At 39.2% G+C, this 17,299-nt stretch overlaps 1 protein-coding gene across 11 annotated transcripts in view; it reads left to right on the forward strand.

Annotated features, from left to right (window-relative positions):
- pkp4.S (plakophilin 4 S homeolog) overlaps positions 1–17,299 on the forward strand; it is a 188,817-nt gene that overhangs the window by 61,218 nt on the left and 110,300 nt on the right. Inside the window, exon 1 of one of the 11 annotated variants that reach the window (XM_041577707.1) lies at positions 13,546–13,568. The gene's annotated coding sequence lies outside the window, so the exon portion shown is untranslated. 11 annotated transcript variants of the gene reach the window in all.

The raw sequence follows: 17,299 nt of genomic DNA on the forward strand, positions 1-17,299 counted from the left end.
GCCGTAATTGACAGAATGAATGACCTCACTTATTGAACTCCACACTGCTATTATGTGGAAGAAGCTATTATTATTTTGAACACTGCTATTATTTGGAACAAGCCTCAATTAATGATTCAATTACACAGAATCAGCAGCATGCATGTCATGACTGTTGGGTCTGTTTGTTTTCTATTACTATTCTACACCTACTAGTGAATTATTTGCCATATAGAAATATAATTTCTACCAAAAACAGTGATTGATCAGGTTTGTGATGTCAGACTGCCTTTTCTGTGTTGCTCTGTAATTTGGAATCTGATGACTCCTTGGAGTTTGAGCAAATTTCCCTCTGATGAAACCATGTGTCCTTTTGTTTTGGACCACTTACTTTGCCTTTAAAGTAGCGAAGAAATGCTGAATATTATGTTTTTAGGGTTCTGTGCCAGCCCAAGGCCCCCACAGCTATTTATCAGTGAAGCTATGTGCTTCTGAATAGCAGCAACTTCTGTGGCAGAGGAACCCGTTTTCTACTTGATGATTTGCAAAGCTTAGCTTCTCAACAGCTGTCCATAGTACACTGAGTGTGCAATTCCACTGACACTCCTAGCAACATCTATGATAGAGAGCTCCTGTGCACAAGTCTGAAGGCCTGGATCATCCCTGTTGTAGAGATACGGACCTTTTAGGCTTATAGCACACATCACATTTGTCTCCCACAACTACAGGCAACAAACTTTCCTGGTTGCCTTCCCACTGGCTAAAATGCAAACTGCCAGCTGGGAAACATATTTGGCACAAAGTTGCCTGAAGTTTCCTCACAAAGACTCTTCAGTTACTAAAGTAGCCACTCCGTGAGTGATTTCCAACCCATGTGTCTTTGCCCCAAACTGGTGCTTCAAGTTTATAAAATACAGCACTTACAGCTATAATGATTTTTAGGGTTTATCTCTCCTTTAAAATTAATTTCGGATGCAGTGGGAAGTCAGTTTACTTTAACTTTCATAAGACATGTTTTTTGGGGACTTCGGTAGCTGGAGTTTATTAACTTAGAGAACAAGATATTGATGTCTGTATTAAGGCTAAGTGAGGGATTTGGTACCCTTGAGCCCTCAGCATTCCACTGCCAGCCATGGTTTCTTTTCATAAGCTGCAGTAGATGTTGTGATTTTGTTGATGCAGTCTCCTGGCTGTTATTAAGGAGCACTTCATAGCAAATGGCAAATGGAATCATAATCACAAACAGTATATGGCAGAAAATTGCCTCATTATTCCATACTTGTTATATTGATGGCATTACAGTGAAATCGTTCTCATTCTATTGTTTAACGGCTAGCTGGTGGCACCGCACTGATTGCTGAGCATTCACGTTATCCCACTTGTTACAGTGCCGTGGAGTTATCTTTACATAGCTATATATAGTGCTGCCAGTGGTGCCATAAAAAGCACAGTTTGTGTATTAAATGGAGTACAATGCCAGAAGATAATGGAGAAACTTTCAGGTCAGATCTGCAGCTGCAAGCTGCTTTTGCATTTCACCTCCTGAAACATCCCACATCCTGAGACATCCCAATAACCACCATTTTATTCCTTTAAGCTTTGCGCTGCAGCTTTTATCTGCATCATACAGCGTACTGCAGTTTTTCCCCTGGAGTTCTTCAGATTTTTCAGCAACTGAGAATATTTTCTGTGGCTGGCAATTACCTCTTGTAATAAAGTATCATTTGCCAGTGTAATTACATTTCCCTCTGGAAGAGCATAAGTAATTATACAAAAATAGCTGGCTAAAACTAAACTTTTGCCTCCCTTTTGCTTACTTTTTTATTGGACTCCTATGGCTAATGCAGCTTGCATAGCGTTCAGCTTGAGAACAATGCGAAAACCCAATAGGCCGCTTCTTTTGCGTCTTTGCCTGTCTTCAGTTTTTCCCGATGAAAAAAGTGACTTAATAATTTATATATAATTGCTCTGGGTGTCCGCACTTGATCTCAGGTAGAGTAGAGGTGCACGATCAATATTCATAATATGCAGTAGTCATGGATCAGCACAATCGTTGTAGAAGTAAATAAAGTGTTTTATTGGTAACACAGCATTATTATCCGACTTTTCGAAATGTGTGTGTGTGTGTGTGTGTGTGTGTGTGTGTGTGTGTGTGTGTGTGTATATATATATATATATATATATATATATATATATATATATATAAAATGCACCATGCACTAATAAAAATATTTTGATATACACCTGAAGGGTCAATGCCGTGAGTGCTTTCACTGGACTGCTATATATATATATATATATATATATATATATATATATATATATATATATATATATATATATATATATATATATATATATATATATATATATATATATATACACACACACACTGGAGTCAGAAACGGGTGCTCAGGGGCCAGCAGATTAGGGGTAGGCAGTTGGAGTAGGTACGTGCCCCGACCCTCAACACAATGGTGCCCTAGGCATATGCCTCTGGTTCCTAAGCATAAGCAAGTTGCAGCAGGCCATTGCATGTGCTCAGAAACGGCAGAATAGAAGATGTTGTGCAACTGGGGGCATCTGAAGCACATATCATCTCTTCTCTATAAGGCTGTTGTTGCTTTGGACTCTTACAGAAATCTTTCATATAACTTGTATTATTTTATAACCTTTTTTTTTTTTACTGAGCTTTACTTCTCCTTTATCAAATGTTAGAGGCTGATCTATGCAAGTTATTCAATCTTTTTCATATATATCTAGTATATATGATTATGTCTTGGAATAATGTTTTTGCGTTTGTTTGCAGTGTCAGTTAATCAATACATTTTTCTAATATGGATTCTGTTCCCTTTTGCATTGAGATATTGAAGTATTGGGCAATGTCAGCATTTGCACCTGACCATAGGCGAAAGTTCCAGCAGCAACTGCTCACGGGCATAGAAGCAGCTCTGCTCTGCACCATTGTGCATTGTTATAAATAAATGATGCCCACTCTTCCGAATTTTCTTTCTAGTCAAAAGCATTAAGAAAACAAACTGCTGCTACTGCCAATTCGGGGTCCAGAAGTTGGAAAATGAAGCTTTGCTGGTATTCTTGCTTCTCTCCCCCACACAATGAGTTTAGTATCATTTGTATGAAACGCCTTTCTGTTCCCACTGAGAAAAGCACTATGCTAAATGGAGAATTGGCTGTTTTCTTGTCATAATTATGCAGAAATGGTTCTGAGTTGGAACGTGATTTTATTACTACATTGGCAGCTTGCAAAGGGAAAGGAGACTGAAATTGTCCTTAAAAATGTATTTAAAGGAATGGCAGCCTCTGGGTGGCAATGATAAATTGAGTAGGCAATTAATTACTACATTGCATGTTAATAAGCTCTCTCTGAGCAGATATTGGAACTCTTGGCCCCCAAAATATGCATTATGTACCCTCTGGATATACCAGAATCAAAGTGTGAATATAGAACTCGCCACACAAAAACTTGCTCACTTTCTATTCATTCCTATGGGATTTTTAAAAGCATATGTATCAAATGGTGAACCCCGTTGTTAAATATGATTCAAAAAATCCCATAGGAATGAATAGAACATGGGTGAGTTTTTCTATGGTGAGATGTAATCTCAAATTCTAAAAAATCTGCACCTAAGGGTGGTGGCACATGCTCAGATTCAGGGAGATTAGTTGCCCAGTGACAAATCTCCTCTTCTTCATACAACTAATCTCCCCAAAATGCCATCCCGCCTTCGCCGGCTGGATGGCACTAGGCAGTTGTAAGGAATGCTTACCCTGGTGGTCTAGTGCCCAGCGTGGACACCCGATGTACCTCCGGCTGGGACGTCGTCCGCGTGGTTGTTCCTCCTCTGTGTGCTGGTCCTTCTATGGCGCACGCACTTCCGGGTTTTACGCCCCAGCGTGATGACGTCATTGCGAAAATTCAAATGTTTTTAAAGGGTCTTTTGAATGAAACTCGTTGCCCGTTGTTAGGTGTAACTTGTTTAGCTCCTGGGTGTTTATTCCTTGTGAATCCTGCTTGTTTATATCAATATTCATGCATGCCTGCCTGCCTGCCTTCCTGTTCTGAACTCTGCAATCCAGACCCTAGCCTGCCTGACTATTCTGAAATCGCCAATCCTGATCCTAACCTGTCTGACTATCCTGTGAACTCTGCCTGTACTGGCCTGGCCTGTCTGACCTTGCTTGAACTCTGCCTTTACCGACCCAGCCTGTCTGACCACGCTATTTGGTTTGGTTCCTTGGAAATGTTTGCATGCGCAGGTGTTCGGGACCGGAAAATTACTCCAACTGCATATGCACCGATAACGAAAGTCTGCTTCCAAAGTTTAACGAAGAAGAGAAGATGGCTGCCGTGAACTGCGGGGGACAGAGCCTGTACCGAGGGGTAAATAAAAAGTTAGGGGCATTGGCCCGGGTGCCACCTAGGTTGGGGGGGAGGGGGGTCTTCAAAGGGTAGGAGGGTAAAGTTTTTTATGTTACGGGTTTGTTTCTCCTTTAACTATAAGCAAGAGTTTGTTTGTGCACCAGGGGGAAATAAGATAGGGATCACTCACAAGCTGTAAATTAACTTCAGATTTTACTTGCTCTCAATTCTGTGGTTCACCTTGAAGTTAACTTTTAGTATGTTATAGATTGGCCCATTCTACGCAACTTTCCAATTTGTCTTTGCTATTTATTATTTATAGTTATTTAATTATTGGTCTTTTTCTGGCTCTTTCCAGCTTTCAAATGGGGGTCACTGACCACATATAATAAACAAATGCTCCATAAGGCTACATATTTATTGTTATTGCTTATCTTTCTACTCAGGCCCTCTCCTTTTTAAATTCCAGTTTCTCATTCAACTCAACACACGGTTGCTAGGGCAATTTGCAACCAAGTTGCTGAAGCTGCAAACTGGAGTGCTAGTGATTAAAAAATGTAACTCAAAAACCACAAATAATAAGATATTAAAACCAATTGAAAATTGTCTTAGAATATCAAACTTAAAGTTAATTTAAAGGTGAACAACCCCTTTAACCATTAGAGAGCACCATTTATATTCCTTACAGCTTTAGTAGCTGTAAGTGATTGTAAGTTGAAAATAAAAGGGTTTTGTAGTCAGCAAATGTTAATGCATCAGTTGTCGAGTGGATGCACAGTAATATTAGAAGCACAGGTACACTCATTAATCATGTTCTTGTGCCTGTCTGGCAGTCTAAGTCTGTGTGCTGCAGAGTGGTGAGGTCCCATACCAAACATAAGGCCAAAGGAAAGCTAAGGTTTATGAATTCCAGTAGTGTTCCATTCTGATTTACCTTATGTATCATAATAGATTGTTTTTGACACTGAATCAAGAGGGATTCTATCTGGCAGTACTGCAAAATGTTTATAACAGGAGGTGTAGCCAGCCCATGTGCTCATGTCTGTTTCAAGCAACATCTCCCAACCCCTATATTGCAATATCATATATGATTATGTGCAACCAAAGGAGCTGTTGTTGTTGTTGCAGGACTACAGGTGCCAGTGACAGAATGTTACCGTGTCAAGACAATTGTGACAATCAAAGTAACATGCTAATAACCATTATGTTGTGATTTTATTGCCATGAATTATCGAAACAGACGTCATCACATGATGTATGTCATCCGTCTGTATGATGGGTGGGGAAGAACAGTTTAAAATTGAGGCGTTTTACTTGATTGATAACTGACATAACAACTATAGTTTGCAAAGGATGATTCTCTTGATTTATGTCCTAATGACAAAGGACCTAAACATTAACACCACTACACCACACTCATAAGTATATATGGGAGATTAGGTGTCATTTGGAAAAATCTGAAGGATAGTGAAAAATAAGCCTCCTTTTTGTCAAATGACCATATACAGGTTCAGGACCTATTATCCAGAATGCTTGGGACCTGGGTCTTAACTTAATTTGGATCTCTATACATTGTCTACTTAAAATGAATTTAAAAATTAATTAAACACAATAGGATTGTTTTGCCTCTAATAAGGATTAATTATATCTTAGTTAAGGTCAAGTACAAGGTACTGTTTTATTATTACATAGTAAAAGAAAATCAATTTCAAAAAGTTGAATTATTTGATTAAATAGCAGTCTATGGGATTCCAGATAATGGATCCCAAACATGCTTTCATAGATTACATAAAAATATGAAATAGGCGTGACCAAGACATATCACTTAGCACAGTGCTGCACAGCACACCCTCAGTCTGCCCCTGTATAGTTTTTTGTGGAGGCCTACGATGGCAACTCTATTTAGGCTGCAGGCACATAGAGCGTTGGCTACACCTCTCTCAGCCTTCATTTTTTTCAGCAGGCACAGAAAAGCTCTATTCTGCATCTCCTTGTATCTGTACTGAAAAGTAATGCAGGTACATGGGGTTAAGATCAGCCCGAAAACGCTAAAGTGTTCATTTTTGGGCTGACCTCCTTTCTGCTCTAATCCTTGTACCTGCGCTTAGGTGGAAGCTGTACTTTACAGTGCAAATACACAGAGATGTGGAAGAGAGCAAGAATTAAAAAGTCACCCAAAACAATATATTTGGTATACATTCCTGGAATGCTCTCATTTTTACTTTGCCATTACATAGGACACTTTTTCAAGCACTTTTCCTCACTGCAATAATAATCTTAAAGGAGACATAATGCTCAAATTTTCCCCAATGCAACTTTATGGCAACTGCCACAGGGACACTCGCTTCCTAATGCAGTTGAAACCGACAACGTTTACAATTACCATTCAAGTGAACAGGGGAGGGAGAAATGGTGGCTTCTTGAGAATATTGTCCTTTGCCTATTGAGCTACTAAGCACAATTGCCCCATATGCTACTACCAATAAATCCTTTTTATTATTTATTTATTTATAACATGTATTTATTTATTTTTGCCACATAGTACAGTTTGTTTCCATTATGCAGTTCCATTCTGAAAATAAATAAAGATATAAATTCTTAACAAATATTCCAACAATATACTTTTAACATTTAAAACTTTTAGCTCAAGTGGGGTATAAATATAAGACCCTATATGGAATTTTGTGGGTATGCAGCCAACAATCTATTAATTTTATAACTTCTGAGGGGTGCGCAGTCCAGTCTTTCTTGTTCCTGTTGCCAGGTATCAAGGTAATGGGATGACTCCATAATGAGTAGGTGTTCTGTTAAAGTTTCTTCGTCATACCATGTCGTTTGCCTAAACATATAGATTAATAAACCCTTTTTTAAGTGCTAGTTCTGGTGGACCACCAAAAATATGGCAGCTTTTTTTTTTTCTTTTTTTTTTTTGAGTTCCAAGCCTTAAGCATCCCTGCTATAACTAGTCAGGAAAATAATATTTTGTATGTCGTATACTTGTTACTACTGCAATGATTTTAATAAAAATGGATTGGTAAAAATATGTTCTTTAATGCATTTGTTATTTTAATATCAAGACCTTTCTTAAGACTGATGCTGGCATGGAATGTTGTTTGCAACAGGAATGAGAGTTGTTGTCCCTGGTTTTGTCACTTGCTGTACAAAACAGAGGAACTCCGGCTTTATAATATTTAATTCGTAAGAGCGCAGGACAGGCGCCCAATAAATGAAATGGCCTTGCAACCACTTGAGTCAATTATACAGTTGAGAAAGGAGCAGCGCAGTGCAAAATCATCTTTTAATGGCACAAGGGGGTATTCGGGGAATGGCTCGTCACCAGGCCCCGACTGGCAATCTGTGGGTTCTGGCAAATGCCAGAGGGGCTGCTATAAGGTGCCATAGAAAGTCCGTATTTAGTGGGCTCGTGGGGGCTGATTGGGCCTCTGTGTACCTGAAATGCCAGGGCCTATTTAATTCTCAGTCCGGACCTGCCCGTCACTGTGAGAAGTGAATCAACAGGCAGTTTACTCGCCCTTAATCACCACACTGTATAAGTTCTGGAAGAAGGTAAAACTGTAGATACAAACAATACAGAGGTATCAGAATACATTCTGGATACATAAGATGACGATGAAATACAATAAAACATATATAAACATCTGATACATGTTATACAGTCCTAATGAGGCCTAAGTGATAATAAACAGCTACCTTGCCTCAGTGCTAGAAACAACCAGCAGCGAGGGTACCCTAGATGATCAATACACATACTTATAAGAAATCATTGCATATGAAGAAATTGACAGCACTTAAAGAATCATTATACATGGCATACAGACAAAACTACTGCTGTGGCAGCACAGCTTGGAAGTTTCATGCAGCTCGTGAAGCCCTTAGGTGGTACGTCTAATCCCAAGAATTGATTAAAAAAGGGAAACAATGAAACAATTGTGTAAAGCTTAAAAATGATCATATTATAATGTCGCTCTGGAGACCTTTTGAAAATTTGACTCAATAGCAACTGGAGTGACACTCACTGTCCTTTAATGGAGATGAAAAGAAAATTCCAAGGGGTGAGTTTTTGCCTTTAAGATGAGTGTTTGTCTAGTACAAGATTTCATTTAAAGGAACGGTAACACCAAAAATTTCAATTGTTTTAAAATAATGAAAATATAATGTACTATTGCCCTGCACTGCTTAACATGATCTGTTTGCTTTAGAACTATACTATAGTTTATATAAACAAGCTGTTGTGTAGCAATGGCAGAAATTGAAAAAAGGCTATATGGCACAGGTTAAATAGTGGATAACTGATAACCCCATTATGTTCTACAGAGCTTATCTGTTATCTGCTGTGTAACTTGAGCCTTTTCTACTTTGAATAGCTGCCCCATGGCTACACAGCAGCTTATTGGATTGGCCAGATCCAGTAACCTATAGCAGTTACTGATGTGCGAGTCTGAAAAAACTCATCCCACACCCAACATGTAATCCACAAAATCTTACTACTTACTACAACTACAATTGCACCTGACCCTAACCTGCAATATGGTGCCATTTTAGGACCAGCACCCAACCTGTACCTGCGTCTTAAAGGTGAAGGAAACCTCGTCGGCGCTAACCCCCCTCCCCCCCTCCCGTGTATTGCCCCCCCTCCCTCCTCCCCCCTGGCCTACCCCTCCCGCTGGGCAAATGCCCCTAACTTGTTACTTACCCTTCTGCGCAGGTCCAGTCCAGGGAGTTCACAGGCGACATCTTCTTCCACGCGATCTTCTTCCTCCTTTGACCGGCGTTTTGGCGCATGCGCAGTAGGAGCATTTCGCCGGTACGGATCTACTGCGCATGCGCCAAAAGTCACGCGCATGCGCAGTAGATCGTACCAGCGAAACGATCCTACTGTGCATGCGCCAGTCAAAGGAGGAAGAAGATCGCGTGGAAGAAGATGTCGCCTGTGAACTCCCTGGACTGGACCTGCGCAGAAGGGTAAGTAACAAGTTAGGGGCATTTGCCCAGCGGGAGGGGTAGGCCAGGGGGGAGGAGGGAGGGGGGGAAATACACAGGAGGGGGGTTAGCGCCGACGAGGTTTCCTTCCCCTTTAAGCTACTGTACACTACTTATGTCTGCACCTTCCAAGTTCCAAGACGGAATCTTTGGGAGCAGCTGAGGAGTGTACTTCCCCAGTGTGACCCACACCCAATCCTAACCTGCATTAGTTGAACAAATTTCAAACCCAACTTGTGCTCATCCAGTAGGTCACCATGGGTTTTGGGTTAACCCACACATCACTAATAGCAAATTTTGGCTAATTTACCATCCTACTACTTTACTTTTTTCAAGTCTGCGTTGTATAGTTTTTCACCTTTAGGTCATTTAGCCAGTGGTCTAGATTTTGTTCTTCCTTGTGCATTTTTTCTTTCTTAAACAAGATACTGTATTAATCTATATCTTTGTGAAGCTGCTTTGCTTATCCATGCGGAATATATAAAATTACTTGTGCCCTTCCTTTGCATATATTTGTTATTTGCCATGCTCTGCGTGACTGTGCTGTGTTTCAAAAGTCTGAAGGCACAAACCAGTGTTATTGACATTGCCAGTTTTAGAATAGACAGGAAAATAACATTTTTTATAACTTTAAAATGTTTCCTCCTCAGCATGATGCAGGTTTGTGCTTTGGTTAAGAGTTGGAAGGGTAAAAACAGAAGCTGATGATTAAAGGGAACACTGTACTTGTCTTTACTAAATTTCTTATCTTATGTAATATTAATACTATGAGTACGTGTGGGATCACACAAAACGCGATAGGAAGAGTATTGTCTGGTAAATAAAATAGCTTTTAACTTCACCGCTACTTGCTGATCTGTAGAATGCATGCTGCAAGGGTTCTGTATTGGCTACAAAAGTGTCCCAAAGCCGCGGGTTCAGGCCGTGGCACTGGGGCCAGAGATCTAGAGAGGTGAGTGACCTGTCCATCTTGAATGCATATTGAACTTGGTGAATTAAGCGAAGGGTCCGGGACAGTTGCATCCGGACCCACCCGGGACAAGGGTGAGGGCTGCAGGAAACAATTTTGCCTGTGATTAAGATATTTGTGAAGGTGTTAGGATTTGATCACACTAGTGTATAGTGTAAATTCTTATGTAATATTGTCGATATTTTACTCCTTTTAAAGTTTTACAAAAAAAATGTTTCTGCCCCCGCCCACTTTTTTACAGCACCATCACTTCCTGTTTGATGGTGGTTGGCGGGTTGTGGATAAGGCAGTTGCGGGTCCGGGTCGGGTAGCGAATCAAAGTGAGAAAATATGCGGGTTCGGGTCCAGGTCTCAGAAATTGGCTCTGCGCAGGACTCTACCACATGGAAATTATGTTTGGCATGAATATAAATACTGTACCTGTGCAGAATGTAAAGCAAAATGTTTGATGCTTTAAGTGGGAAATAGGATCTTCTGGAAGGTAGTTACTTGGGGAGTAGGTAGAAATAAAGAAAATAAATCACAATTGAATTGTAACTAAATGTCCTCATTCCCTGCATTCATTAGCTAAAACCTAATCCTAGTGGTTTCAGGGGAGATGGACATTGTTCTTTAGAGCATCTTAAAGAAAACTAGCTGCACAAATGACTGGTGCAAAACGTGAGTACTAAGCAGCATCCTGCAGGAACTGCCTATTAAGGTTCCTGCACAGAGATACTATAAAATTGTGGCTGCAGAGGTTTTAGATTAGAAGTTTTCCTTTGGTCCAGTTTAACATCCTGAATCTATTAGTATCTGTATATAGAGCCGAAACATCCCGATGAGAAGGTGCTATAAATCTAACTGCGGTTCAGGCTACCTCCAACCCCCCCCCCCCCACCACCACCACAATGCCCAATAGGAGAGCCATCCATACACTTTGGGAACTTACGCCCTACAGCTGTGTTTCTTAAATTATATTTTTATATAGGATCTCACATGTTTTTCATAGCTAACACCCATGCCTGAGAGCCAGTTAACCTGCCTGGACATTTTTGGTGTGTGGTAGAGACCAACATAAAGCTGGCCAAAGATGGGCAGATTTAAATGGGTGGTTCGCCTTTTGGTATGCTATAGAATGACCAATTCTAAGCAACTATTTATTTTTTTTATAGTTTTTAAATGATTTGCCTTTTTCTTCGGATTCTTTACAGTTTTCAAATGGGGTTCACTGACCTCCATCTAAAAACAAATGCAACAACAAATGCATTGTTGTTGCTACTTTTTATTACTCGTCTTTCTATTTATGTCCTCTCTTATTCAAATCAATATATGGTTACTAGGGTAATTTGGATCCTAGCAACAAGATTGCTGAAAGCAAACTAGAGAGCTGCTGAATAAAACGCAAAATAACTCAAAAAACAGAAATAATAAAAAATGAAAACCAATTGCAAATTGTCTCAGAATATCCCTAAAAGTTCATTTAAAGTTGAACAACCCCCTTAAAGGAAAACTATACTCCCAAAACGAATACTTAAGCAACAGATAGTTAATATCAAATTGAATGACATATTAAAGAATCTTACCAAACTGGAATATATATTTACATAAATATTGCCCTTTTACATCTCTTGCCTTGAACCACCATTTCGTGACTATCGTGCGGCCTCAGAGATCACCTGACCAGAAATACTACAACAATAACTGTAACAGGAAGAAGTGAGGAAGCAAAAGGCAGAACTCTGTCTGTTAATTGGCTCATGTGACCTTACATGTGGTTTGTATGTGAGTACAGTGAATCGTACGATCTCAGGGGGGGCGGCCCTTATTTTTTAAAATGGCAATTTTCTATTTATGAAAATGGCAATGGCACATACTACTAAAAAAGTATATTATTATGCTAATGGTTCATTTACATGAAGCAGGGTTTTACACATGAGCTGTTTTACTCGGTATCTTTTAATAGAGACCTACATTGTTTGGGGGGTATAGTTTTCCTTTAAGCGCCAAGTCAGCAGCTGATCTGCCTGTGTATAGGCCCTCCCCAACAGATATCTAGTAGATTTAGAAATCCTGTTGGGGCAAGAACCACCTTGATTTGTTGATTGGATTTTATCCCAACTGCCAGTATTGGACTTCATTATGATCCAATCGATATGACCTTGCCAAACGAGCAGATCTACAGGTGTATGGCCACCTTAACAAATCGTTTGCAAGTATGTTCATGTAACTGTTCTGCCCCATTTCTGTGCTTGTTCTACCTAGCTGCATAATACAGAATCTACAAATAAGTAGTTTGAGGTTTGTGAAAAGTGACTTGTGTCCCTACAATTCCTTTACTAATACAGGTATGGGACCTGTTATTCGGAATGCTCGAGACCTTGGGGTTTTCCAGATAATGGATCTTTCCGTAATTTGGCTCTTTATACCTTAAATCTATTACAAAATATGAAATGTAACCCAATAGGTTGTATCTGCTTCCAATAAGGATTAATTATATCTTAGTTGGGATCAGGTACAAGCTACTGTTTTATAATTACAGAGAAAAAGAAAATAATTTTTAAAGATGTGGATCATTTGATTATAATGGAGTCTATGGGAGACAGCCTTCCGGTAGTTCGGAACTTTCTGGATAACGGTTTTCCAGATAATGGATCCCATACCTGTACCGGGGTATTAATCACCATAATTTATTGCACCTTTGTACATTCTGCTTGTTTTTTTTTTGTCACGTTTTCCTTAACGGCACAGAGATATTTCAAACCAGTGAGTTCACCACTTAAGGGCACTATGGCCACTTCCTTGCTCTTTCTTTTTTTTTTTTCTTTTTTTTTTTTTTTGCTTAGGCTGACAATTTTCCGCCTATTGTTCAGCAAACATCCTGTAAGTCACCTACTGAAAAAAGAAAAAGTAATGAAACGAGTAGATTCACATACAGAACCTCCCCCGTCATTATGGGAAAATAAGCATTTTTGTGGAGCTCTTTTCTTCGCCAACATTCAGCCCGATAAAGATCTTTCTCAATAGGCCAGGATTGGATAGAAGATGGTTAGCTTTTGCATCTGTGCTGTTCGGCATTCAGGCATAAACAAACTGATTAAACGCTTGTGCATATTTATGTTCTCTGAGTAATCATTCCAAGCAAGTTACTATGTTACAATCACAGGAGACTTTGTCAAGATCCAGCATGATGTCCTCCCTGATCTTCTTGAAGTGTGTGATGCAGGACGATTAGTGGCATTGCGTTATTTGGGAGAGGTAACTTTACTGTTTGCTTTGTAGCTTGAACTTTGACAGCCCTACATTTGAAATGAAACAAGAATCAAAATAGACATTTTTATTAGGTGCTCAGATAAAAAAAAGATGCTTGTTACTCATACTCAATTATGGGAACTGTGATCCAGAATGCTCAGGACTGGGGGTTTTCCGGATAATGGATCTTTCTATGATTAGGATCTTCATACCTTTAGTCTACTAGAAAATTATGTAAACATTCAATTAACCTAATAGGCTGGTTTTGCTTCTAATAAGGATTAATTGTATCTTAGTTTGGATCAAGTACAATGTACTGTTTTACTATTACAGAGAAAAAGGAAATTATTAAAAGGCGGCCTTTCTGTAATTCGAAGCTTTCTGTATAACGAGTTTCTGGATATTTGGTCCCATACGTGTAGTAATTCCTGCATATAGCATTGTGTTCATGAGAATGTAAGTAGTGATAGATTCTTGCGAAAGCCTCACACTGCTTAGACGGGAGTGTCTGTTGGAAAATGCACTTACCATACAGAATAAAACTGTTACTTGCTACTGTAATCATTTTAAGCTTATGTAGTAACTGGCTGCAAACATGTACCAAATTGCAGTCATGTTTGTCCACCAAATAGAATTATATAGAGGTACAATTTTTAGGTGATTTTTATCTATGCCTTCACTGAATTGCATAGAATTTTTAAACACACTTGCTTTTTAAATCTTCTTCTTCAAGTTAAAGATACAATGTTTTAATATGTTTATATTTTTTTTATTTATTTCATGTAAAGCTGCTGGCTGCTAGAATTGGGCCTTCTGGTCTGTTATTGGGAGATATCCTTGCCCTTTACTATAGCCAGTATGGTTACGCAGTGGATTAGCATTGCTGCCTGCAGAGCTGGTGTCCCAGGTTCAGTTCTAGCCAGGGCACTGCAAGGATTTGTACTCTGTGTCTTTGTGAGTTTCCTCCTAGTACTCCCAGTTCCCCCGCGTCAAAAACATTTTAGAATAAATGAACCTATTGTATGTGAATATGATAGGGTCCTTAAATTGTAATCTGCACTGGGGCAGGGATTTAGTTGAATTATGTATAATTTTTATAACCTACTACAGATTGTTAACTCTGTGTATATAAAGAAAAATAATAATTTCAGTAACAAGTGCCACCTGTTTTAGCACACATGGAGTTGGTATGATATTTCGAAATCCACTGACTCATACTTAAGAGAGAGAGAGCTGATACTGATTTTTAGCAATGCTTTGCTTGGCTGAATTATCAAGGGTTCTAGTGCTATTACCTGTGTTATGGGAAATTTGCAACAAGTCTGCATGTAGTGATATTTCATATGTACAGCACTGTTTCCACCAATGCAATCTGAGATTAGTTGGAAGCTTATAAACATTATTTGGGAAAATTATATACCCCCTTTAGGAGACAACTAAAGCCTCCAGCATAATACAAATGCATTATAATTCTTCCTCTTTTAGACTATCAAAGCTCTGTTGTCTGTCCACCTTTTATTCCTAGTCCCAGGTAAAGCTTCCACTTCTTAAAGCACCAGGGTTCTGCATACCTGTTGCAGTTTTAGTCAAGCATCCCCCACCAAAAATGTGTGAGCTTGTCTGCACCTTTGTACCTGTATTGCTTGGTGTCCCTTCCCTACAACTTGCCTGAGAGTATAGTCATAGTAGGTGACCTTTGTTTTATTTATTGCTTATGTTTGGGGACAGACCCACAAATAAAGGGGTTGGTCACCTTTGAGTTCATTTTTAGTATGATGTAGACTAGAGAGATTGAAATAGTGAGACAACTTGCAATTGGTTTCCATTTTTTTAATTATTTGTTGTATTTTAGTTATTTAGCTTTTTATTCAGCAGCTCTCTAGTTTCCTATTTTAGCAATCTGGTTTCTATGGTCCAAGTTAACCTAGCAACCATGCACTGACTTAAATTAGAGACTGAGATATGAATTGGAAAGGACCTAGATAGAAAGATGAGTAATACCAAGTAGCAATACATGTGTAGCTTTACTGAGCATTTGTTTTTAGAAAGGGTCAGTGGCGCCCCTTTGGTCTTCAGTGATATGAGATAAAGGGGGTTATTTATTAAACTCCAAATGCCAAAAACCCTGAAAAAACAAGTGGGTTTTTTTTTTACTATAAAATCTGAATTTTTAGTGGAAAAAACCCCCACAAATTTTTCAGGATTTATTATACCCAGAGGATGGAGAAAGGCCAAATCCTGAAATCCGGCATTTTAGAATGTCAATGGGGTATATTTATCAAAGAGTGACGTTTCTAATATAGTTAGTTAGCCAAAAATGTAATGTAGAAAGGCTGGAGTGACTGTATATGTAACAGAACAGAACACAACTTCTTGCTTTTCAACTCTCTAAATCTGAGTCAGTCAGCAACTTGAAGGGGGGGGGTCACATGGGGCATAATTGTTTAGTTAGTTTGCAATTGATCCTCAGCATTCAGCTCAGATTCAAAAGCAACAGAAATGACCCCCTCAAGTCATTGATTGGTTACTGCCTGGTAACCAATCAGTAGAAACCAAGAGAACTGACAAGCAGGAAGTAGTGTTCTGGCTATTCTGTGAGACATTACATTTATACATTACATTTGTACATTACATTTGTGGCTAACTAACTATATTGAAAACATTCTTTATTTTGTACAGCCTATCTATTCACCCAGTTTTTTTTTTTTACACTGAAAGATTCCTTTTAAAATCTAATAGAAATGAATGAAGAGAGGCAGTATTTCACTCTACCAGACTGTGGTGATCTCTAACTTCACTCTTTGATAAATATATCCCAATGGGAGAAGTCTCGAAGATACCTTGATCTGCACTGGGTTTCGTTCAATAATCCATAATAATTTCGTGATTTTCAGGCAAAAATGTGAAAAAAACTTAGCGTTTTCAGGTGGAAAATACGAAAAATTCATACGATTCGCTTTTTCACAAAATTTTCGTTAAAATGTATTGATAAATAAGGGGAAAACCCGTGAGAGTTTAGTCAGAGTATTTTTCAGAAAATGAGTTAAAGTTGGACTTTGATAAATAGGCCTCATAGTGTGAAATAAGGCATTTAAACATAAAAATGCAGATATTGGGGCTGTGAAAATATAAGATATCTGTGTGGGCAGTAGGTTGGATGCAGGTAAAGAGGGTGCATCAGGGGTTCGGGAGACTTAACCCATAAATTCTCATATACTCCACATGCCTAGTTGTCATGGTACCTTGATCTCTAAGAAGGCTATATTTGCTTTCAAGGCTCTGTTGGCATTGACGCTTTTAACTATCTCCTGTATAGTGGTTAGTGGGGGTATTTGGAGTCTTCCATTTGGCTGCTATTGCTATGCATGTTGCTGTTAGGACCTGTATAATTGGTGCCTGGCTCCGTTTTTGTGCAGCCTGTTTAGGTTTGCCCAGTAAAAGGGTAGTAGTGCCCATGGGTACGTGGCATGCCAGCATCTGGTTGATAAGAGCGGTGACTTTGGCCAAAATTGACTGCGCTGCTGGACATTCCCAAAAAATATGTAGTAAGGAGCCATTCACTCCACAGTTTCACCAACATAAAGGGGGTTGATCAGGGAAAAGCTTGTGTGACCTTTCAGGACCGTATATAATACCAGAACATTCTGTTTGTCTGACACAGGTAACAATTTTTCTGGCATTTTTAACTCCAGTCATCAGTGGACATAGAGTGTAGTAGAAGGCTTTCCCATTTGGCT

The sequence above is a fragment of the Xenopus laevis genome, chromosome 9_10S (assembly GCF_017654675.1).
Source record: "Xenopus laevis strain J_2021 chromosome 9_10S, Xenopus_laevis_v10.1, whole genome shotgun sequence".
Taxonomy (NCBI): Eukaryota; Metazoa; Chordata; class Amphibia; order Anura; family Pipidae; genus Xenopus; species Xenopus laevis.